The 24,887-nt window shown below is 41.0% G+C and overlaps 1 protein-coding gene across 5 annotated transcripts in view; it reads right to left on the reverse strand.

The window, feature by feature from the left end:
* The window catches only part of LOC128695762 (uncharacterized), a 93,092-nt gene extending 79,698 nt beyond the window's left edge, over nucleotides 1-13,394 (reverse strand). Inside the window, exons 1-2 of one of the 5 annotated variants that reach the window (XM_070092981.1) lie at nucleotides 13,322-13,394; nucleotides 5,129-5,237 (exon numbers count right to left, since the gene is read on the reverse strand). The gene's annotated coding sequence lies outside the window, so the exon portion shown is untranslated. The remainder of the gene's footprint in view (nucleotides 1-5,128; nucleotides 5,238-13,321) is intronic. The other 4 variants (XM_070092982.1, XM_070092983.1, XM_070092980.1 and 1 more) reach the window with 4 other exon arrangements.
* Nucleotides 13,395-24,887: the final 11,493 nt, after the last annotated feature.

The following is a 24,887-nucleotide window of genomic DNA, read 5'->3' on the forward strand; positions in this document are numbered from 1 at the left end:
ACGAGATAAAGTCAGTTGATCAAATGAAAATGCTGGCCCACAGATGGCTCCAACTTCATCCTGTTTCCTACTTGTATGTCTCATAACAATAAAAATGCTTTCAAATGAGCTGATGTAGGTAACAGCTCTTAGCTTGCCAATAAAGTTAGGAATCCTTAACCTGTAAATAGCTGTCAATAAAGCTAGGGATCCTTAACCTTGTCAAACCCTGTGTAAAAAAAAAAAAAAAAAAAAAAAAAAAAAAAAAAAAAAAAAAAAAAAAAAAAAAAAAAAAAGTGAGAGTGAGAGTGAGAGTGAGAGAGTGAGAGTGTGAGAGAGTGAGAGTGTGTGAGAGTGTGAGTGAGAGTGTGTGAGTGAGTGTGAGTGTGTGAGTGTGAGTGATAGTGAGTGAATGAGAGAGTGAGTGTGAGAGTGAGTGTGAGAGTGAGTGTGAGAGTGAGTGTGAGAGAGAGAGTGTGAGAGAGTGTGAGTCTGAGAGTGTGAGTCTGAGAGTGAGAGTCTGAGAGTGAGAGTGCGTGAGTCTGGGAGTGAGAGAGTGAGAGTCTGAGTGTGAGCATGAGTATGAGTGTATATACAGTGGAACCTTGGTATATGACCAGCTCCCTACTCAAACAAAGCTCAGCACTCTACCAAACAAATACGACCTACCAGAACTTCGCTGTAAACTATTTTGTGTTTCTTCGCATTTTTTTTGTATTATTTGTATAAATAAGTCACCATGTGGCCTACAACAATTAGTGATAACAGCCAACCAAACAGAAAATTGGTTGGGAAGAACTCGTTCGATACTCAAACGGAGGGGCACTCGAACAGCCTTCTAGAATTAATTAAGGTCGCATACCGAGGTTCCACTGTATATGTGTGTGTACTCACCTATTTGTGGTTGCAGGGGTCGAGTCTTAGCTTACTGTATTTATTTATTTATTTATTTATTATAAATTTGTGCACACATACAGAGGTACAAAAAAAAAATACAGATAAGAGCAGTATGCCAAAGCCACTTATACTATGCATAGCATTACGGGCTGGCTTAAAATTAACTTAAGATTAACTAAGCAATGATGAAGTCAGTGATAAAACATTAATGTAAACAGATTACTATAAAGCACAAGTGAGTATTACAAAGACAGGTCATATGAAGGATTCTGTTAGGTAGTGTATTTAAAAAATAATAAAGTTAGATTCGGTTTTAGGTTTAACATTTATGTGATATAATTGTGAGAAACATTTAAGATATACAATTTATAAGGTTCAGTTATTCAGTATTTATTTGGTTTTGGGTGAGTAAGTGATCTTTGAGTAGAGACTTGAATTTATAAACAGGTAGTGTTTCTTTTATATTTACAGGTAATGAATTCCAGATTTTAGGGCCTTTTATGTGCATTGAGTTTTTGCATAGTGTGAGATGAACACGAGGAACATCAAAGAGTGATCTGTGCCTTGTGTTATGGTCATGTGTTCTGTTGAGGTTGGCAAGGAGATGTTTGAGGGAAGGGTTAATATCAGAGTTAAGTGTTCTATGTATGTAATAGGTGCAGTAATAAGTATGGATGTTTTGTATGGTGAGTAGGTTTAGTGTATTGAATATTGGTGGAGTGTGCTGCCTGTAGTGAGAATTTGTTATCATTCTAACTGCAGCCTTTTGTTGGGTAATTAGTGGTCTGAGATGGTTAATTGTTGTTGAGCCCCATGCACAAATTCCATAGGTGAGATAGGGGTAAATAAGAGAGTGATATAGGGCCAGGAGGGCTGACTGTGGAACATAGTACCGTATCTTCGATAGTATGCCTACAGTCTTGGAAATTTTCTTAGAAATTTGTTGTATATGTGTATGAAATTTGAGTCTATTATCAAGGTGGATTCCTAAGAATTTTCCCTCTGTTAGCTTTGTGATAGGTGATCCGTTTATCATTATGTTAAGAGGGACATCTGTAGCTCTGTTACCAAACTGAATGAAGTAGGTTTTGTCAATGTTTAGTGTAAGTTTGTTAGTCCTCATCCAGGTAGATATTTTCTGTAATTCGGTATTTACAGTATTGGCTAATGTGACTGGGCTCGGGTGAGAGAAGACGTATGTAGTGTCATCTGCAAATAGTGTGGGTTTGAGTAATTGCGAAGCATTTGGAAGGTCATTTATGTATAGGAGAAAGAGAAGAGGGCCAAGGACACTTCCCTGTGGGACACCATCTGTAATTGGTTGCGCAGAAGAGTTTGCCCCATTTGCGTACACATATTGGCTTCTGTTGCTGAGGTATGACTTGAGGTAGTTGAGGGAGTGCCCTCTTATACCATAGTGTGACAATTTTACGTGGAGCAAGTCATGGTCAACTGTATCAAAAGCTTTACGTAAGTCAATGAAGATCCCCAGTGGGACTTCTTTTTTCTCTATTGCAGTGTATATATGTTCTAGCATGTGTATAATAGCATCATTAGTATTTTTATTAGGCCTGAATCCAAACTGGCAGGGGTTGAGTATGTTTTGGGAGATAAGGTAGGAGTAGATTCGTTTATGAATTAATTTTTCGAAGATTTTTGAGAGAGGGTGTAAGTTGGATATTGGCCTATAGTTATTCAACTCTGTTTGGTCTCCTCCTTTGTGGATCGGGGTGACCCTTGCTATTTTGAGTACTGTAGGGAAGGTGGAGGATTCAATGGATTTGTTAAAGAGTGTTGCAATGATTGGAGATAGCACTTGTGACACTTTTTTTGTATATAAAGGGTGGTAAGGTACTTAAATCTCCTGCCTTGTTTTTTAGTGCATTGATAATAAGGGAGACTTCGTATGGGTTAGTCGGAGCTAGGAACAGTGTGTTCGGGTAGTTGCCGGTGAGGTAGTCATTTGGTGGGGTATCTGAGCTTGGGATTTTATTGGCAAGGTTTTGTCCTATAGTGGAGAAGAAATCATTGAGTCTGTTTGCTGTTTCTGTTGGTGGGAGTTGGGGTTCATCTGATTTTGCTAATTTTATTTCGCTATTTCGTGATATCTTTTTTGTTCCCAGAATTTCTGATAGGGTTTTCCAGGTCTTTTTTATATCACCTCGTAAGTTGGATAATCTGTTCTCATAATACAATTTTTTTACCCTTCTTATCAGGCTGGTTAGGATTGACGAGTAACGTTTTGTTTGGTCTCTGGTTATGTGACCCATTCTGTACTGCTTTTCATATTGGTGTTTTGTATTTATGGATTTGAGAATGCTGGGTGTTAGCCAGGGACTGTTCAGTCTCTTTGCTGTCATCTGTTTAGTTTTTTTAGGGCAGTGCTTGTTATAGAGGTATTGGGTCTTTTTTAGAAAATTATTAATACATTCGTCAATATCTGTATAGATTTCTAGCTCAGTGTGCCAATCAATGTTTGCTAATGCTGTTGTGAAGTTATTAATGGCTGCCTCATTGTGAAGTCTGAAGGTGACTTTAGTAGTGTCTTGGGGTAGTTTACCAAGAGTTGTTATGAGGAAAGTAGGGTAGTGGTCTGTGGTATTATCTGTAATTATGCCTGATTTTAAAGGGGATATGGTGTTGGTCCAGATGTGGTCAAGTAGGGAAACACTAGTCTCTGTAACTCTTGTAGGTTTTGTTACTGCTGGTAGTAACATACAGTTACTCATCGTGTTTGTGAATTCAGTAACGTGTGGGTCCTGGTCTTGCAGGAGATTTATATTGAAGTCACCTGAGAGTAGTAAGTGATCTTTGTTCATGCGTGCATCAGTTATCATACTTCCTAGATTTTGACTAAATTGGCTAATGTTTGACTGTGGAACTCTGTAGATGTTTATCAATGTGAGAGGTTTTTGTAGGTATTTGGATTTGAATTTAGCTATTATATATTCCCCATGTTCATCCCTTGTGCAAGTATTAGTGATACATTCTAGTTGGTCTGAGTAGTATATGGCTGTGCCACCCCGTTGTTGGTCTGGCCTACAGTTGTGTATGGCTGTGTAACCAGGAATGGCATAGACATCTGTACTATCAGGCTTTAGCCAGGTTTCAGTTAGTGTAATGATGGACATATTGGCATGTAAGGAATTTAGTAATGCTATGAGGTCATCGTAATGCTTGCTTAAAGATCTGATATTGTAGTTAAAGATAGTTATGTTGTTGTTGGCACTGAGAAGTGCCTTTGATTGTTCTGCAGTGTAGTAATTACAGTAACTGTTTGATTCATTTAAGTCATTAAATAAGAGGTTGGTATCAGGATCAATGCTTGTAATCATAAGATTTGTAGTGAATTTATAGTTAGAATTAAGTATAAAACAAAGTAAATAGTCTTAAGCTAAAAAAGAGCACCTGAATTATTTAACAAATGTAAAATAATGAGCTAAGGGACTAATACAAATAAAATGATGATCATATAATAGTGCTTGGGAATATGATAGTAGGTAGTACTATAAAGGTAATTTTTTAAAGTTAGAATTATAGTTTAAAATTATAATAAAAAGGGACTAATATAGGTTGTGGTGAACAACAAAGTGGTAATCAAATAAATGAGCTTTGGAATATAATGGCAAAATTGTGAGCTTATTCTACTTTAGCACCTGAGAATAGCACCTTGATTATTTTAACAGTTGTGGATATATAAACTAGGATAGTTATATAAAGCTAAAATAAAGGAGAAAATATATAAGGGACTAAAATTAAGTAATGGTAAGAAAAGTTAAATGGACAGATGGTAGGAATTATAATATAAACTTATAATATAAAAAAACAATTTGAAATGGTACTTGCAATTGCACTAGAGTCTAGTATAGGTTGTTGACAAGATCAAGATTATAACTATAGATTTAAATTGACAAAATAAAATTCACAATTAAAGTACCAAAAGAATAATAGTAAAAAATCACAATGGTAATGTCTTGGTTATAATATGATAGTAAGATGGTAGACAGGTACCCAGGTACACAGGTACAAAGGATAATACAAAGGTTGGGGTTGAATATAAAAACTTGAAAATTTGGCAACAAAATAATGTTTATATATATATATATATATATATATATATATATATATATATATATATATATATATATATATATATATATATATATATATATATATATATATATATATATATATATATTATATAGGGAGGTATATATATCGTATATTTATATGCATGCAGGCAGCAACTTACCTCGTTGTACCAGATGGGGATGTTCTTTGCAGTGAAAATTGAGCCTACTAATCCCCCAAGGTTGGGGAATATAACAGCAGCTATTATTGCCATCCATGACATGATGAACCTGAAGGGGAGAGATTAACCCTTTATCATTCTGCTGCCCCAAACTGAGGAGGCTTTTAGGGCTACTTTGAGCCTTTGCAGAGCCTATCAATTCACAGGAAACTGTTAACATTGATATAAAACAAATGAGCAACTCTTAATCATCCTCAAGTAACCATTGAAATAGTGCTGACCATTTTCCATGAGGAGTGAGGAGTTGAGATGTGAAGCAGTGCAGTTTTACATCTGGGAGAGTTTCCCAATCGCTCACCACCTGGTAGGCAAAGCTCTCACCTCACACACACAGTGTCCATGGTTCAATCCCCAGAAAGGGTGGAAATGCTGGGCGCGTTTCCTTACATCTACTGTCCCTATTCACGTGTCCCTCAACATTCGCGAGGGTTAGGGGATCAAGAGCCTCACGAATGTTGAAAAACCGTGAATGTTTGGTGCCTCAATATATTGTAGGGAAATATAATACAATACTGCTTAACTTGTTGAACCATGAACAATCATAAAATACATGAAAATGTCGTAAATTGTACTAAATATATACATGTTATGCTTTAATAACATGTATGTTATTAAATACCACAGACTCCACCACTTCCTCCACCACTGCGAGTCCCTACTACCCTCCCACCGACCCCCGCAACTGGCAGCCAGCCTACCCACCACTCAGTGTGGTGAGTGTTTTGTTTGTTCATTATTTGCTATTAAACTACAGTATAAATAATGTAAACACATTCATGACTGCATATTGGAAAGGCTATTCGGACAGGTATTGGACGGTGACATCATGTGTTTACTCTTGAACACGGCAAAGAATCAAACATTTCTGCTACTGCTAATAATAACAATAGTAATAACAATGGTAATAATAATAATAATAATAATAATAATAATAATAATAATAATAATAATAATAATAATACGATATAATTGAAGAAGGAAATTGTACAAAAATACGAGGGAGTGGTTGACACATCGTCAGTGTGACTTTGTTTATGCTGGAGTGAACATTAGTCTCCCTGCTCTTCCAAACATTTCACAATAATTCAGTGGTTGGGGCAGTGGTAGAGGCAGTGATAGAGGCAGTGGGTGAGGCAGTGATAGAGGCAGTGATAGAGGCAGTGGGTGAGGCAGTGATAGAGGCAGTGGGTGAGGCAGTGATAGAGGCAGTGGGTGAGGCAGTGATAGAGGCAGTGGGTGAGGCAGTGATAGAGGCAGTGGGTGAGGCAGTGGGTGAGGCAGTGATAGAGGCAGTGGGTGAGGCAGTGATAGAGGCAGTGGGTGAGGCAGTGATAGAGGCAGTGGGTGAGGCAGTGATAGAGGCAGTGGGTGAGGCAGTGATAGAGGCAGTGGGTGAGGCAGTGATAGAGGCAGTGGGTGAGGCAGTGATAGAGGCAGTGATAGAGGCAGTGATAGAGGCAGTGGTAGAGGCAGTGATAGAGGCAGTGGTAGAGGCAGTGATAGAGGCAGTGGTAGAGGCAGTGATAGAGGCAGTGATAGAGGCAGTGATAGAGGCAGTGGTAGAGGCAGTGATAGAGGCAGTGGTAGAGGCAGTGATAGAGGCAGTGGTAGAGGCAGTGATAGAGGCAGTGGTAGAGGCAGTGATAGAGGCAGTGGTAGAGGCAGTGATAGAGGCAGTGGTAGAGGCAGTGATAGAGGCAGTGGTAGAGGCAGTGATAGAGGCAGTGGGTGAGGCAGTGATAGAGGCAGTGGTAGAGGCAGTGATAGAGGCAGTGGTAGAGGCAGTGATAGAGGCAGTGGTAGAGGCAGTGATAGAGGCAGTGGTAGAGGCAGTGATAGAGGCAGTGGTAGAGGCAGTGATAGAGGCAGTGGTAGAGGCAGTGATAGAGGCAGTGGTAGAGGCAGTGGTAGAGGCAGTGGTAGAGGCAGTGATAGAGGCAGTGGTAGAGGCAGTGATAGAGGCAGTGGTAGAGGCAGTGATAGAGGCAGTGGTAGAGGCAGTGATAGAGGCAGTGGTAGAGGCAGTGATAGAGGCAGTGGTAGAGGCAGTGATAGAGGCAGTGGTAGAGGCAGTGATAGAGGCAGTGGTAGAGGCAGTGATAGAGGCAGTGATAGAGGCAGTGATAGAGGCAGTGGTAGAGGCAGTGGTAGAGGCAGTGATAGAGGCAGTGGTAGAGGCAGTGATAGAGGCAGTGGTAGAGGCAGTGGTAGAGGCAGTGGTAGAGGCAGTGATAGAGGCAGTGGTAGAGGCAGTGATAGAGGCAGTGATAGAGGCAGTGGTAGAGGCAGTGATAGAGGCAGTGGTAGAGGCAGTGATAGAGGCAGTGATAGAGGCAGTGATAGAGGCAGTGATAGAGGCAGTGGTAGAGGCAGTGATAGAGGCAGTGGTAGAGGCAGTGATAGAGGCAGTGATAGAGGCAGTGATAGAGGCAGTGATAGAGGCAGTGATAGAGGCAGTGATAGAGGCAGTGATAGAGGCAGTGATAGAGGCAGTGATAGAGGCAGTGATAGAGGCAGTGATAGAGGCAGTGATAGAGGCAGTGATAGAGGCAGTGATAGAGGCAGTGATAGAGGCAGTGATAGAGGCAGTGATAGAGGCAGTGGTAGAGGCAGTGATAGAGGCAGTGATAGAGGCAGTGGTAGAGGCAGTGGTAGAGGCAGTGGTAGAGGCAGTGATAGAGGCAGTGATAGAGGCAGTGATAGAGGCAGTGATAGAGGCAGTGATAGAGGCAGTGATAGAGGCAGTGGTATTTACTAACATATACGTATGTTATAAATAATAATAGTACATGTTAATATTAATAACATTTATAATAATAATAATAAATGTTATTCATAATGTACTATTATTATTTATAAGATATATGTTAGTAAATATCACTGCCTCTATCACTGCCTCTACCACTGCCTCTACCACTGCCTCTACCACTGCCTCTATCACTGCCTCTATCACTGCCTCTATCACTGCCTCTACCACTGCCTCTATCACTGCCTCTATCACTGCCTCTACCACTGCCTCTATCACTGCCTCTATCACTGCCTCTATCACTGCCTCTACCACTGCCTCTACCACTGCCTCTATCACTGCCTCTATCACTGCCTCTATCACTGCCTCTACCACTGCCTCTACCACTGCCTCTATCACTGCCTCTACCACTGCCTCTATCACTGCCTCTACCACTGCCTCTACCACTGCCTCTATCTGCCTCTACCACTGCCTCTATCACTGCCTCTACCACTGCCTCTATCACTGCCTCTACCACTGCCTCTACCACTGCCTCTATCACTGCCTCTATCACTGCCTCTAGCACTGCCTCTATCACTGCCTCTATCACTGCCTCTACCACTGCCTCTATCACTGCCTCTATCACTGCCTCTATCACTGCCTCTACCACTGCCTCTACCACTGCCTCTACCACTGCCTCTATCACTGCCTCTATCACTGCCTCTACCACTGCCTCTACCACTGCCTCTATCACTGCCTCTACCACTGCCTCTATCACTGCCTCTACCACTGCCTCTATCACTGCCTCTATCACTGCCTCCCTCACTGCCTCCCTCACTGCCTCTATCACTGCCTCTATCACTGCCTCTATCACTGCCTCTACCACTGCCTCTATCACTGCCTCTACCACTGCCTCACTGCCTCTACCACTGCCTCTATCTGCCTCTATCACTGCCTCTACCACTGCCTCTATCTGCCTCTATCACTGCCTCTACCACTGCCTCTACCACTGCCTCTACCACTGCCTCTATCACTGCCTCTACCACTGCCTCTACCACTGCCTCTACCACTGCCTCTACCACTGCCTCTACCACTGCCTCTACCACTGCCTCTATCACTGCCTCTACCACTGCCTCTATCACTGCCTCTATCACTGCCTCTACCACTGCCTCTATCACTGCCTCTACCACTGCCTCTATCACTGCCTCTATCACTGCCTCTACCACTGCCTCTACCACTGCCTCTACCACTGCCTCTATCACTGCCTCTATCACTGCCTCTACCACTGCCTCTACCACTGCCTCTATCACTGCCTCTACCACTGCCTCTATCACTGCCTCTACCACTGCCTCTACCACTACCTCTATCACTGCCTCTACCACTGCCTCTATCACTGCCTCTATCACTGCCTCTATCACTGCCTCTATCACTGCCTCTACCACTGCCTCTACCACTGCCTCTACCACTGCCTCTACCACTGCCTCTACCACTGCCTCTACCACTGCCTCTATCACTGCCTCTACCACTGCCTCTATCACTGCCTCTACCACTGCCTCTATCACTGCCTCTACCACTGCCTCTATCACTGCCTCTATCACTGCCTCTACCACTGCCTCTATCACTGCCTCTACCACTGCCTCTATCACTGCCTCTACCACTGCCTCTATCACTGCCTCTACCACTGCCTCTATCTGCCTCTATCACTGCCTCTACCACTGCCTCTATCACTGCCTCTATCACTGCCTCTACCACTGCCTCTATCACTGCCTCTACCACTGCCTCTATCACTACCTCTATCACTGCCTCTACCACTGCCTCTATCACTACCTCTATCACTGCCTCTATCACTGCCTCTACCACTGCCTCTATCACTGCCTCTACCACTGCCTCTACCACTGCCTCTATCACTGCCTCTATCACTGCCTCTACCACTGCCTCTACCACTGCCTCTATCACTGCCTCTATCACTGCCTCTACCACTGCCTCTATCACTGCCTCTATCACTGCCTCTATCACTGCCTCTATCACTGCCTCTATCACTGCCTCTACCACTGCCTCTATCACTGCCTCTATCACTGCCTCTACCACTGCCTCTATCACTACCTCTATCACTGCCTCTATCACTGCCTCTATCACTGCCTCTACCACTGCCTCTACCACTGCCTCTATCACTGCCTCTACCACTGCCTCTACCACTGCCTCTACCACTGCCTCTATCACTACCTCTATCACTGCCTCAACCACTCCAGTCGCACTCAATCTACAAGCACCAAACAATGAATTATTGTGAAATGTTTGGAAGAGCAGGGAGACTAATGTTCACTCCAGCATAAACAAAGTCACACTGACGATGTGTCAACCACTCCCTCGTATTTTTGTACAATTTCCTTCTTCAATTATATCGTATTATTATTATTATTATTATTATTATTATTATTATTATTATTATTATTATTATTATTATTATTATTATTACTATTGTTATTATTAGCAGTAGCAGAAATGTTTGATTCTTTGCCGTGTTCAAGAGTAAACACATGATGTCACCGTCCAATACCTGTCCGAATAGCCTTTCCAATATGCAGTCATGAATGTGTTTACATTATTTATACTGTAGTTTAATAGCAAATAATGAACAAACAAAACACTCACCACACTGAGTGGTGGGAGGGCTGGCTGCCAGTTGCGGGGGTCGGTGGGAGGGTAGTAGGGACTCGCAGGTGGCGGGAAACTTGAATATGATTTGGCGGCTGGGAATTTGGTGGCTGGGAATTTGGCAGTTGGGAATTCGCGAATGTATGAAGCCCGCGAAAGCTGAAAACGTGAATGTTGAGGGAGACCTGTACAGAGATTTCTTTTCAAACTGCTCCAGTCAATTTGGCTAAAATTAAAATATCCCATTAAAACTAAACTTTTGTATCTTGATGACTTAGCAGTTTTATCCCATAAAAGTGTATCGTAGGTACTATCTAGGCTTTGAGGTCCGTATATCACACCTAAAACTAGTTGTCCATGCCTCTATATAATTTCTTACGAAACATTAGCAACTCCAGCCCCTTTCCTATTGATTCTAACAGTGAAATAATATATACCCTTGAATGTGACATTCAGCAGGTATGTCCCTATTTTCAGATTAAAGTAAGTCTCGGTTATTTTAATAATATCCATGTTTCCAGCACATGCAAGTAGTTTTAGTCTGTTTATCTTATTCCTTTGATTTCCAGCTATTTATATAGCAGACACTAAGGAAGTTTTTGCTTTGCCTGTATCCTGTTTCTCTTTGCTCATGGACTTACAGTATTTCTTTGTGTTTGCTCACATGTCTTTAATTAACCACAATGTCACATTCATACACACACACATGCAAATGTGCATGCATGCACAAGCAAGTAGTACATGCATGCACATACACACACACACATACATAGCTTTAAGAATAGGTATGATAGGGCTCATGGAACCAGGAGAGAGTGAAACCAGTAGCAGGCAGAAGAGAGGTGGGGCAATCACAATTAGGTGAGTTTACACATGCACACACACATACGTGTGCACACGAGTACATTGTGAAGATTTTACCTAGGGTAACTCAACAAAGCCAAACAAAGTGACTTAGTTTATAAGAGACCCTGTTAATTGATATTAAGCATGCATCTGTTATACTCTACCCTAAACACTATTAATAATAAACAGCAAAATCCAAAGAATATTTCAGATCAATGTAAAATCAAGAATATAAAAACATATAGTTTAGCACAAATAGGCATACTGAAAAAAAAAAATAAACATGACACATCTGTTAACACTTGTACAACTGGTCAAATACCCTCAGTGTATCCCAGAATAATAAGTAAAGTTTCAGTGTATATACAGATACATATCTCCTGAGGTGCACATCAACCAAATAACTGCTGCAGCATATGGATGCCTAGCAAACCTAAGAATAGCATTTTGACATCTAAGTAAGGAGTTATTCACAACACTGTACACTGTGTATGTAAGACCCATATTGGAGTATGCAGCACCAGTATACAACCCAAACCTAGTGAAACATAAGATAAGATTTCGTTCAGATTTTTAACCCCGGAGGGTTAGCCACCCAGGACAACCCAAGAAAGTCAGTGTGTCATCGAGGACTGTCTAACTTATTTCCATTGGGGTCCTCAATCTTGTCCCCCAGGATGCGACCCACACCAGTCGACTAACATCCAGGTACCTATTTGCTGCTAGGTGCACAGGACAACAGGTGTAAGGAAACATGTCGAAATCTTTCCACCCGCTGGGAATCAAACCCAGGCCCTCCGTCTGTGAAGCGGGAGCTTTAGCCACCAGGCCACCGGGCCACCAGGCCTGGTGGCTAAAGCTCCTGCTTCACCGGGCCTGGTGTTTGCAAGAAGACCAGTCCAGGAGCTAAGGGGTATGTTTTATGAGGAGAGGTTAAGGGAACTCAAACTGGTGATACTGGAGGAGAGGAGGGATATGGAGAACATGATAATGATGTATAAAATACTGAGAGGAAGTGACAAGGTGGATAGGGCTAGAATGTTTCAGAGATGGGACACAGGAACAAGGGGGACACAAATGGAAGTCAAAAATTCAGTGAGTCATAAGGTTGTTAGGAAGTATTTCTTCAGCCTTAGAACTGTCAGGAAGTGGAACAATATGGAGAGTGAGGTAATGGAGACAGGATCCATACATAGCTTTAAGAGGTGCAAAAGGCTCTTGGAGCAGGGAGAGAGTGAACCTAGAGACTAGTGAAGAGGTGGGGCCAGGAGCTGTGAATCGACCCCTGCAACCACAAATAGGTGAGTACAAGAACATAAGAACATAAGAAAGAAGGAACACTGCAGCAGGCCTACTGGCCCATGCGAGGCAGGTCCAATTCTCCCACCGGCTTAATTTTTACAAATGTATTATACAGTACATTAATAACATAAGTGTAAATAAACTAGGGGAACCCAATTATTATTACATGATGGGGTAACATTAAACCCTTAGGGGGAAGGGAAATGGGAGGCATTCCAGCCCCATCCATGGATCAAGAGCCCCTCACCAGCACCAAGATGTAGGATTAAGTTTATTCAGATACAAGTACACATAAATAGTTACATGAATTATCATACATAGCAGCATATGCGCAATTACCTAGGATAACCTCCAAAAAAGTCAGTTATTAATTTCCCTGGGGATCCTAGACAGACACCCCACTTACGACGACGTTTCGGTCCGACTTGGGCCATTAGTAAGTTTATTTAGGCACTACTACACTAAGTACAATAGTCATAGTGTAAATTACTTAGGATAATCCCAAAAAGTCAGACGAAGTGACTTTCATACACTAAGGCATACCTCTAAAGATATACACTAAGGTATATACCCTGAAAAATGGCAAGTCAAAAAAAATAACCCACCATAAACATGTCAAATAGTTGACCAATCCATGCAGCACAGTGTACAAGTTAGGAATGTGGCACTTTTTTTTGTTTTTCTTGTTGGGTTTGTAAAAGCCACTGACAGCTTACACTGTACCGAGCGCTGCTTCCTGAGCTTGTGATGGACATACTGCACAAAGTTGGCAGATGAAAGTAAAGAAACCATACCACGGGCGGGGATAGATTATTATTATTATAATCAAGGGGAAGCGCTAAACCCGTAGGTTTATGCAGCAAGGCGGGGATAGAACCCGCGATCATAGAGTCTCAAAACTCCAGACCGTCGCGTTAGCCACGGTCTGATCGCGGGTTCTATCCCCGCTCGTGGTATGGTTTGTTTGCAATAGTGTCATTACGCTTTCGTGAGTCAAAGTAAAGAAACCAGGAGACTTTCCGCAAATAAACTAGAATCCCATCCCCAGTGGAAACAAGGCACTTTGTCTGGCTTTTCTGGGTTATCCTAGGTATTTATTTATTTATTTAGAAATTTTAGCATACAAACAGAGGTACAAAAAATACAGGTAAGAGCAGCATGCCAAAGCCACTTATATGCATAGCATTACGGGCTGGCTTAAAATTAACTTAAGATTAACTAAGCAATGATGAAATCAGTGATAAGACATTATTGTAAACAGATAACTATAAAATACAATTGAGTATTACAAAGACAGGTCCTATGGGAAGTGTCCTTGGTCCCCTGCTCTTCCTCATATACATCAATGACCTTCCAAACGTATCCCAACACCTGAAACCCATTCTCTTTGCTGATGACACGACTTATGTCATCTCTCACCCTAATCTTGCCACCCTCAACACCATTGTGAATGAGGATTATTATTATTATAATCAAGGGGGAAGCGCTAAACCCGGAGGATTATACAGCGCCTGGGGGGGGATGTGGAAGGCATTCAGGCTTAATTCGGGGAACTGGAGCACAGATCCAATTCCCTAAATCAAGAGCCCCTCACCAACATCAAGGAACCTTCCTTGAGGGGGTGAATGAGGAGCTGATTAAAATATCGACTTGGATGACAGCCAATAAACTTACGCTTAACACTGACAAAACCTACTATATTATGTTTGGTAGCAGAGCAGGAGATGCACAAATTAACATTAAGCTTGACAACACTCTAATTACCAGAAATAATGGGGGAAAATTCCTAGGCTTATACCTTGACAACAACCTGAATTTCAGCACCCATATCCAGCATATAGCCAAAAAAGTATCCAAAACGGTTGGAATCCTCTCCAAGATACGATACTACGTGCCGCAAAATGCCCTTCTCACACTAAGTAAGTAAGTAAGTAAATTTATTCAGGTATACACAATACAGTTACATAGAATTATCATACATAGCAGCATATGTGTAGAGAACCTTGGATAACCCAAAAAAGTCAGACAGAGTGACTTATTTCCATTGGGGTCCTTTTACTATACCACTCACTTATTTATCCATACCTCACCTATGCTATTTGTGCTTGGGGATCAACTGCAGCAACACACCTAAAGCCAATAATAACCCAACAAAAAGCTGCAGTAAGAATAATCACTAAATCCCATCCCTGGCAACACACCCCCCCCACTCTTCATAGATCTAAACTTACTCCCAGTTCAGTACATCCACACTTACTACTGTGCAATCTACATCTACAGGGCCTTAAACTCTAATATCAACCTTGACCTAAAACGCTTTCTTGATAGTTGTGACAGAACCCACAGGCATAACACCAGACACAAACATCTCTACGACATTCCCCGTGTCCGACTAAACCTTTACAAAAATTCAATGTATGTCAAAGGCCCTAAAATCTGGAATACCCTACCTGAGAACTCTAGAACTGCAGACACATTCATCACCTTCAAAACTACCATTAGAAAACATCTTATCTCCCTGATACACCCCGTCAACTAACTACACGAATACCACCTGGTGGTTCACACTTACACTCACTCACTCATTTGACCATAAACAGAAATATTAATCTCAGTCTTAAAATAATGAATCCTGTGATACTCCAATACTGAAACTATGTACTGTGCCAAAACAAAAGCATTCACATTGCTAAACTCACAAACTAGTATTTAGTCACTTAGCCATAATACCAACTTACCTCATAATTTGTAATATTTTACAATTAAGAATAAAACTAAGTATGCCCGAAATGCCTAGCCATGCTAAGCGTTCTAGTGGTACACTCTGTAATCACAATTTTACTACTTGTAAACCAAACAATAACCAAATTTCTGTAAACTCAGCATTGTAATCCTTATAGAGAATAAACTTTGAATTTGAATTTGAATTTGAATGGTTGCATGCATTGCTGTTCATTCAGTAGAATGGAGTATTCTGTTAGGTAGTGTATTTAAAAAAATAACAAAGTTAGGTTTAACATTTGTGTGATATAATTGTGAGTAACATTTAGGATATACAATTTATATGGTTCAGTTATTCAGTATTTATTTGGTTTTGAGTGAGTAAGTGAACTTTGAGAAGAGACTTGAATTTATAAACAGGTAGTGTTTCTTTTATATTTACAGGTAATGAATTCCAGATTTTATGGCCTTTTATGTGCATTGAGTTTTTGCATAGCGTGAGATGGACACGAGGAACATCAAAGAGTGATCTGTGCCTTGTATTATGGTCATGTGTTCTGTTGAGGTTGGCAAGGAGATGTTTGAGGGGAGGGTTAATATCAGAGTTAAGTGTTCTATGTATGTAATAAGTGCAATAATAAGTATGGATGTTTTGTATGGTGAGTAGGTTGAGTGTTTTGAATATTGGTGGAGTGTGCTGCCTGTAGTGAGAATTTGTTATCATTCTAACTGCAGCCTTTTGTTGGGTAATTAGTGGTCTGAGATGGTTAGTTGTTGTTGAGCCCCATGCACAAATTCCATAGGTGAGATAGGGGTAAATAAGAGAGTGATAAAGGGCCAGGAGGGCTGACTGTGGAACATAGTACCGTATCTTCGATAGTATGCCTACAGTCTTGGAAATTTTCTTAGAAATTTGTTGTATATGTGTATGAAATTTGAGTCTATTATCGAGGTGGATTCCTAAGAATTTTCCCTCTGTTAGCTTTGTGATAGGTGATCCGTTTATCGTTATGTTAAGAGGTACATCTGTAGCTCTGCTACCAAACTGAATGAAGTAGGTTTTGTCAATGTTTAGTGTAAGTTTGTTAGTCCTCATCCAGGTAGATATTTTCTGTAATTCGGTGTTTACAGTATTTGCTAGCGTGACTGGGCTCGAGTGAGAGAAGACGTATGTGGTGTCATCTGCAAAAAGTGTGGGTTTGAGTAATTGCGAAGCATTTGGTAGGTCATTTATGTATAGGAGAAAGAGAAGAGGGCCAAGGACACTTCCCTGTGGGACACCAACTGTAATTGGTTGTGCGGAAGAGCTTGCCCCATTTGCGTACACATATTGGCTTCTGTTGCTGAGGTAAGACTTGAGGTAGTTGAGGGAGTGCCCTCTAATACCATAGTGTGACAATTTTACGTGGAGCAAGTCATGGTCAACTGTATCAAAAGCTTTACGTAAGTCGATGAAGATCCCCAGTGGGACTTCTTTTTTCTCTATTGCAGTGTATATATGTTCTAGAATGTGTATAATAGCATCATTAGTATTTTTATTAGGCCTGAATCCAAATTGGCAGGGGTTGAGAATGTTATGGGAGATGAGGTAGGAGTGGATTCGTTTATGAATTAATTTTTCGAAGATTTTTGAGAGAGGGTGTAAATTGGATATTGGCCTATAGTTATTCAACTCTGTTTGGTCTCCTCCTTTATGGATCGGGGTGACCCTTGCTATTTTGAGAACTGTAGGGAAGGTGGAGGATTCAATGGATTTGTTAAAGAGTGTTGCAATGATTGGTGATAGTACTTGTGACGCTTTTTTGTATATAAAGGGTGGTAAGGTATTTAAATCTCCTGCCTTGTTTTTCAGTGCGTTGATAATAAGGGAGACTTCGTATGGGTTAGCTGCTATGTATGATAATATATGTAACTGCATTTATGTGTACCTGTATCTGAATAAACTTACTAAGTTCAGAAGTATGTCGGTGGACCTCTCCCTCCTCTTTACCAGCACCGGCACAGCTGGACACCCACACTCAGTCAAACCTGAGGTCAGAAACCGGCTTCCCACCAAAACCGTTAAACAAATATTCGTAGGGTGGAAAATGTTTTTATTTATATATTTATTTATTTATTTTTTATTTTTACATGATACATAGGTGTACAAAGAAATATAGTGATTGGGTGTACATGACAAAAGTCCCTTCTATGCAGAGCATTATGGGCAGGCTTAAAATTAACTTAACATAAACTAAGCAATGATATATTCAGTGGTAAAAATTACAGTAAACAAATTACAACATGAAGTACAAACGAGTATTTCAAATAAGAAGCTTTATAGTTGTACAAATTTGTAGCATAATAATGTATAATATAATCCGATCAAATCAAATAAAATCAATGATTTGTAGTGCAGAAACAGGTCATATTGTCATTAGATGAGTTACTGTACATTCAAGAGAATGGAGTATTCTAATAGGTAATGTAATTAAAAAATGAAGTTTGATAGGGTCACAGGTTAAACATTTATGAGATACAATTATTCAGTATTTATATAGTTTAAGGTGAGTAAGTGATTTTTAAGATTCTTGAATTTATAAAGTGTTTCTTTTATATTCACAGGGGGGTCGATACCATGCCTAACCCTTCTAGGGTAGGGTAGGTGCCTGAGCCCGAGCCTTTAGCTCATAAGACTGTCATTCCCATTTGCCCCCTTGTGGCGGGGATGGCAGACCAGAGAGGCCTAGCTTGTGGCTAGGCCTGGGGACAGTTGGTCCCAAAGATGAGGAGGTGCTTGTACCTCCTCCCATGGGAGACTTAGGTCTCAGACACTCCCTAAAGAGGGAGCCAAGGCCGGGCCACCACTTGGACAAGGCCCAGGCCGGGAGAATACCGGCTAATCTTTAACTAACTAACTAACTATTCACAGGAGTCTGAGCTTGCTACCATCTGCAGCTCATAAGACTGCCATCCCCACGAGCCCCTTTGAGGCGGGGTAGATGGCAGACCAGAGGCCTAGCTTCTCCCTACGAGCCCCGTGAGGGCGGGGAATGTGGCTAGGCCTGGGGACACTTGGTCCCAAAGATGAGGAGGTACTTGTACCTCCTCCCATGGGAGACTTAAGTCTCGAGACACTCCCCAGATAGGGAGCCAAGGCCGGGTCACCACTACTTGGAAAAGACCCGGGCCGGGAGAATACCGGTGAATAAAAAAAAAAAAAAAAAAAAAAAATATTCACAGGTAATGAATTCCAGATTTTTGGGCCTTTTATGTGCATTGAGTTTTTACATAGTGTGAGATGGACACGAGGAACATCAAAGAGTGATCTGTGCCTTGTGTTATGGTCATGTGTTCTGTTAAGGTTGGTAAGGAGATGTTTGAGGGGAGGGTTAATATCAGAGTTAAGTGTTCTATGTATGTAGTAGGTGCAGTAATAAGTATGGATGTTTTGTATGGTGAGTAGGTTGAGTGTTTTGAATATTGGTGGAGTGTGCTGCCTGTAGTGGGAATTTGTTGTCATTCTGACTGCAGCCTTGAATAAGATGAATGATGAATAAGATAATAAAAAATAATTTTTATTTCTACAAGTACATGTACAAGGTATACAGTCCTACCTGACATCAATGGCATACTATTATATAGAAAGCCGCTTGTTATGCAGAGCATTTCAGGCAAATTAGGTAAATTTTGTCCCAGGATGCGACCCACACTAGTCGACTAACACCCAGGTACCTATTTAACTGATAGGTGAACAGGGACACCAGGTGTAAGGAAACATGTCCAGTGTTGACTCACGAAATCTTAATGACACGATTGCACACAAACCACGGTACGGGTGGGGACTGAACTCGCGGCAAGTGAGTCCACAATCAAATTTAATGCAGCCAGTGTTATTGGCTAGAAATTTCATGTAATAAATTCAAGAACTATATGTTCACATAATTTAAGGTCCAGATGTGTGAGTTTGGGGAGCTGAGAAGGACAAATTGTCTCCGAAGTACAACTGTAGCAGTAGATGTAATATGTTTTAGATATGCCAGAGTTCTCCTCAGCTATGTAGGTGTAATGTTAATTCAGGATTGCACCTGTGAAATTCACCCTGGACTGGAGATTATACCTGGAGTAGGTTTCGGGGGTCAACGCCCCCGCGGCCTGGTCTGAGACCAAGCCGCGGAGATCAAGGGCTGATCCCTGGTGGATCAGGGGCTGATCAACCAGACTATTACTGCTGGCCGCACGTAAACTGACAAAAATAGCCATGGTTTACACAATCTTGTTTGCTTTATGCTCAGCAAGGCAGATGATTGCAACATTCCTTTTATTTTTTTATTTATTTATTTCCAATTTGTGCACACATACAGAGGTACAAAAAAAAATACAGATAAGAGCAGTATGCCAAAGCCACTTATACTATGCATAGCATTACGGGCTGGCTTAAAATTAACTTAAGATTAACTAAGCAATGATTATTATTATTATTATAATCAAAAAGAAGCGCTAAGCCACAAGGACTATACAGCGCTGCTACTAAGCAATGATGAAAGCAGTGATAAAACATTAATGTAAACAGATAACTATAAAGCACAAGTGAGTATTACAAAGACAGGTCATATGGTTGCATTCAGTTAGGTAGTGATTCTGTTAGGTAGTGTATTTAAAAAATAATAAAGTTAGATTGGGTTTTAGGTTTAACATTTATGTGATATAATTGTGAGAAACATTTAAGATATACAATTTATAATGTTCAGTTATTCAGTATTTATTTGGTTTTGGGTGAGTAAGTAATCTTTGAGAAGAGACTTGAATTTATAAACAGGTTGTGTTTCTTTTATATTTACAGGTAATGAATTCCAGATTTTAGGGCCTTTTATGTGCATTGAGTTTTTGCATAGTGTGAGATGGACACGAGGAACATCAAAGAGTGATCTGTGCCTTGTGTTATGGTCATGTGTTCTGTTGAGGTTGGCAAGGAGATGTTTGAGGGGAGGGTTAATATCAGAGTTAAGTGTTCTATGTATGTAATAGGTGCAGTAATAAGTATGGATGTTTTGTATGGTGAGTAGGTTTAGTGTATTGAATATTGGTGGAGTGTGCTGCCTGTAGTGAGAATTTGTTATCATTCTAACTGCAGCCTTTTGTTGGGTAATTAGTGGTCTGAGATGGTTAATTGTTGTTGAGCCCCATGCACAAATTCCATAGGTGAGATAGGGGTAAATAAGAGAGTGATATAGGGCCAGGAGGGCTGACTGTGGAACATAGTACCGTATCTTCGATAGTATGCCTACAGTCTTGGAAATTTTCTTAGAAATTTGATGTATATGTGTATGAAATTTGAGTCTATTATCAAGGTGGATTCCTAAGAATTTTCCCTCTGTTAGTTTTGTGATAGGTGATCCATTTATCATTATGTTAAGAGGGACATCTGTAGCTCTGTTACCAAACTGAATGAAGTAGGTTTTGTCAATGTTTAGTGTAAGTTTGTTAGTCCTCATCCAGGTAGATATTTTCTGTAATTCGGTATTTACAGTATTGGCTAGCGTGACTGGGCTCGGGTGAGAGAAGACGTATGTAGTGTCATCTGCAAATAGTGTGGGTTTGAGTAATTGCGAAGCATTTGGAAGGTCATTTATGTATAGGAGAAAGAGAAGAGGGCCAAGGACACTTCCCTGTGGGACACCAACTGTAATTGGTTGTGCAGAAGAGTTTGCCCCATTTGCGTACACATATTGGCTTCTGTTGCTGAGGTAAGACTTGAGGTAGTTGAGGGAGTGCCCTCTTATACCATAGTGTGACAATTTTACGTGGAGCAAGTCATGGTCAACTGTATCAAAAGCTTTACGTAAGTCAATGAAGATCCCCAGTGGGACTTCTTTTTTCTCTATTGCAGTGTATATATGTTCTAGCATGTGTATAATAGCATCATTAGTATTTTTATTAGGCCTGAATCCAAATTGGCAGGGGTTGAGTATGTTTTGGGAGATAAGGTAGGAGTAGATTCGTTTATGAATTAATTTTTCGAAGATTTTTGAGAGAGGGTGTAAGTTGGATATTGGCCTATAGTTATTCAACTCTGTTTGGTCTCCTCCTTTGTGGATCGGGGTGACCCTTGCTATTTTGAGTACTGTAGGGAAGGTGGAGGATTCAATGGATTTGTTAAAGAGTGTTGCAATGATTGGTGATAGCACTTGTGACACTTTTTTGTATATAAGGGGTGGTAAGGTATTTAAATCTCCTGCCTTGTTTTTTAGTGCGTTGATAATAAGGGAGACTTCGTATGGGTTAGTCGGAGCTAGGAACAGTGTGTTCGGGTAGTTGCCGGTGAGGTAGTCATTTGGTGGGGTATCTGAGCTTGGGATTTTATTGGCAAGGTTTTGTCCTATAGTGGAGAAGAAATCATTGAGTCTGTTTGCTGTTTCTGTTGGTGGGAGTTGGGGTTCATCTGTTTTTGCTAATTTTATTTCGCTATTTCGTGATATCTTTTTTGTTCCCAGAATTTCTGATAGGGTTTTCCAGGTCTTTTTTATATCACCTCGTAAGTTGGATAATCTGTTCTCATAATACAATTTTTTTGCCCTTCTTATCAGGCTGGTTAGGATTGACGAGTAACGTTTTGTTTGGTCTCTGGTTATGTGACCCATTCTGTACTGTTTTTCATATTGGTGTTTTGTATTTATGGATTTGAGAATGCTGGGTGTTAGCCAGGGACTGTTCAGTCTCTTTGCTGTCATCTGTTTAGTTTTTTTAGGGCAGTGCTTGTTATAGAGGTATTGGGTTTTTTTTTAGAAAATTATTAATACATTCGTCAATATCTGTATAGATTTCTAGCTCAGTGTGCCAATCAATGTTTGCTATTGCTGTTGTGAAGTTATTAATGGCTGCCTCATTGTGAAGTCTGAAGGTGACTTTAGTAGTGTCTTGGGGTAGTTTACCAAGAGTTGTTATGAGGAAAGTAGGGTAGTGGTCTGTGGTATTATCTGTAATTATGCCTGATTTTAAAGGGGATATGGTGTTGGTCCAGATGTGGTCAAGTAGGGAAACACTAGTCTCTGTAACTCTTGTAGGTTTTGTTACTGTTGGTAGTAACATACAGTTACTCATTGTGTTTGTGAATTCAGTAACGTGTGGGTCCTGGTCTTGCAGGAGATTTATATTGAAGTCACCTGAGAGTAGTAAGTGATCTTTGTTCATGCGTGCATCAGTTATCATACTTCCTAGATTTTGACTAAATTGGCTAATGTTTGACTGTGGAACTCTGTAGATGTTTATCAATGTGAGAGGTTTTTGTAGGTACTTTGATTTGAACTTGATGCAGCACTAAGGGCAACTCCACGTCGCCTGGTGAGGATGGTATTACTTACAACATACTCAGATTGCTGTGTCGAGTACCAGGTAATCCATTACTTGAATTATATAACATGAGCTATGTAACTGGGGAGCTCCCTCTATCTTGGACCAACAGCCTCATCATTCCAATTCCTAAGCCCAATCAACAAAATGCATTTCGCCCAATATCTCTTACTAGCTGCTTGTGTAAAACATTTGAGAGAATGATTCTTAATCGTCTCATGTACAGAATCAAACAATTTTTGTCTCCCCGGTTACATGGTTTCATGATGAAATTAAGACACATGTGCAACATCTGGGTATCTTTATTGTAGACGTTTCGCCATCCAGTGGCTTTATCAATACAAATTCTAGGACATAACTTGAAGACAGTAGAACTATATACAGAAGATGAGGTAATCAGTCCCTCAACCTAGGAGTAGGTGCGAAGAGCACCGTAGTCTTGGAAATTCTGAAGCAGAAGGAAGGAACCTGGCGCTTATATAGAAACGTCAGGTGTACCAGACGAGGGCATAGTCACTGGTAGGCGGGATTCCCCAGTGGAAGTAGGTCCTTCCCAAAGAGATGGGTTAGTTGTAGTAGTAGTTGTCGTAGCCGTGAAGGTTATGTACATTAATGTTCAATCTGTCAGACACTGCAACACAAGGGTATCTTAGTACAGACCTGAAATCAACTTCGACTACCTCTACTAGTGAGAACGGCTGGATTTGAGAGGGACCTGACCTTCCAACATCTGCGTTCTACTAGTGACCTACGTCTCACCTTCTGGCGCTATATAAGGCTCCATCCTGTCACTTCAACTCCATATTGTTTCAAACTTTGGAACAATGCTCTTCTCCAGACTGAGGGACTGACCACCTCAAAACTTTAAGGGTGATGGACTGATTACATCGTCTTCAAGTCTCTTCTGCTTCTATCAACTTTTCTGTACTCGACTGAAGAAGCCTACTGTGTAGGCGAAACGTTTCGAAATAAAGATACCTAACTGTTGCATATGTGTCTTACCTAACAATCTGTCGGTATTTTATACCATTTTAATGTTCAACACATGTGCAACATCTGGGTATCTTTATTGTAGACGTTTCGCCATCCAGTGGCTTTATCAATACAAATTCTAGGACATAACTTGAAGACAGTAGGACTATATACAGAAGATGAGGTAATCAGTCCCTCAACCTAGGAGTAGGTGCGAAGAGCACCGTAGTCTTGGAGATTCTGAAGCAGAAGGAAGGAGCCTGGAAGGAGCGTGCATCATTGCATAGCCACCTTTCTCACCCTGCACACTGACAGCTCATACACTACCTTCCTTGACCTTAAATCCGCTTTCGATGTAGCCAACCGACATGTAATCATTAGTGAACTTGCCAGAATGGATGTTGGAGGATAGCTTCTCCGCTGGATTAAAGGCTACCTGTCCAACAGAAAATCGTCTGTGTTGTTCCAGGGACATAGAAGTGTAACTAAAGACTTTGAATTAGGGACCCCACAGGGAGGTTTGCTCAGTCCCACACTGCTCAATATTCTAATTAATGCATTACTTAATGTTATGCCTAGTCAGCCCCATCATTATGTGATTAATTTTGCTGATGATATAATGATTCACACCACCGGATTCTCCAACACCCAAAACATTCTTAATCATGTACTAGCCTCGTGTCAGGACCTGGGGTTGATAATCTCTACTGATAAAACAAAGATACTCAATAGGCGTCCTCCTCGACAGTGAGGCACAGTTCGTCAGATCCAATTGCATGATGGGTCTCTTCTAGAATATGTAAGCAGATACAGGTATCTAGGCTTTGAGGTTCCACTACTTGGACCTGTTGTAACAAGACTTTGTCGCCAATACAAAGAAAGACTAAGAGCACTTAGAGTTGTGGCAGGGCTTCACCCCAGGATCTTGTTCCTCATCCTCATATCCGACATAGACAAGGATGTCAGCCACAGCACCGTGTCTTCCTTTGCAGATGACACCCGAATCTGCATGACAGTGTCTTCCATTGCAGACACTGCAAAGCTCCAGGCGGACATCAACCAAATCTTTCAGTGGGCTGCAGAAAACAATATGAAGTTCAACGATGAGAAATTTCAATTACTCAGATATGGTAAACATGAGGAAATTAA

Source organism: Cherax quadricarinatus, chromosome 41 (genome assembly GCF_038502225.1).
Source record: "Cherax quadricarinatus isolate ZL_2023a chromosome 41, ASM3850222v1, whole genome shotgun sequence".
Taxonomy (NCBI): domain Eukaryota; kingdom Metazoa; phylum Arthropoda; class Malacostraca; order Decapoda; family Parastacidae; genus Cherax; species Cherax quadricarinatus.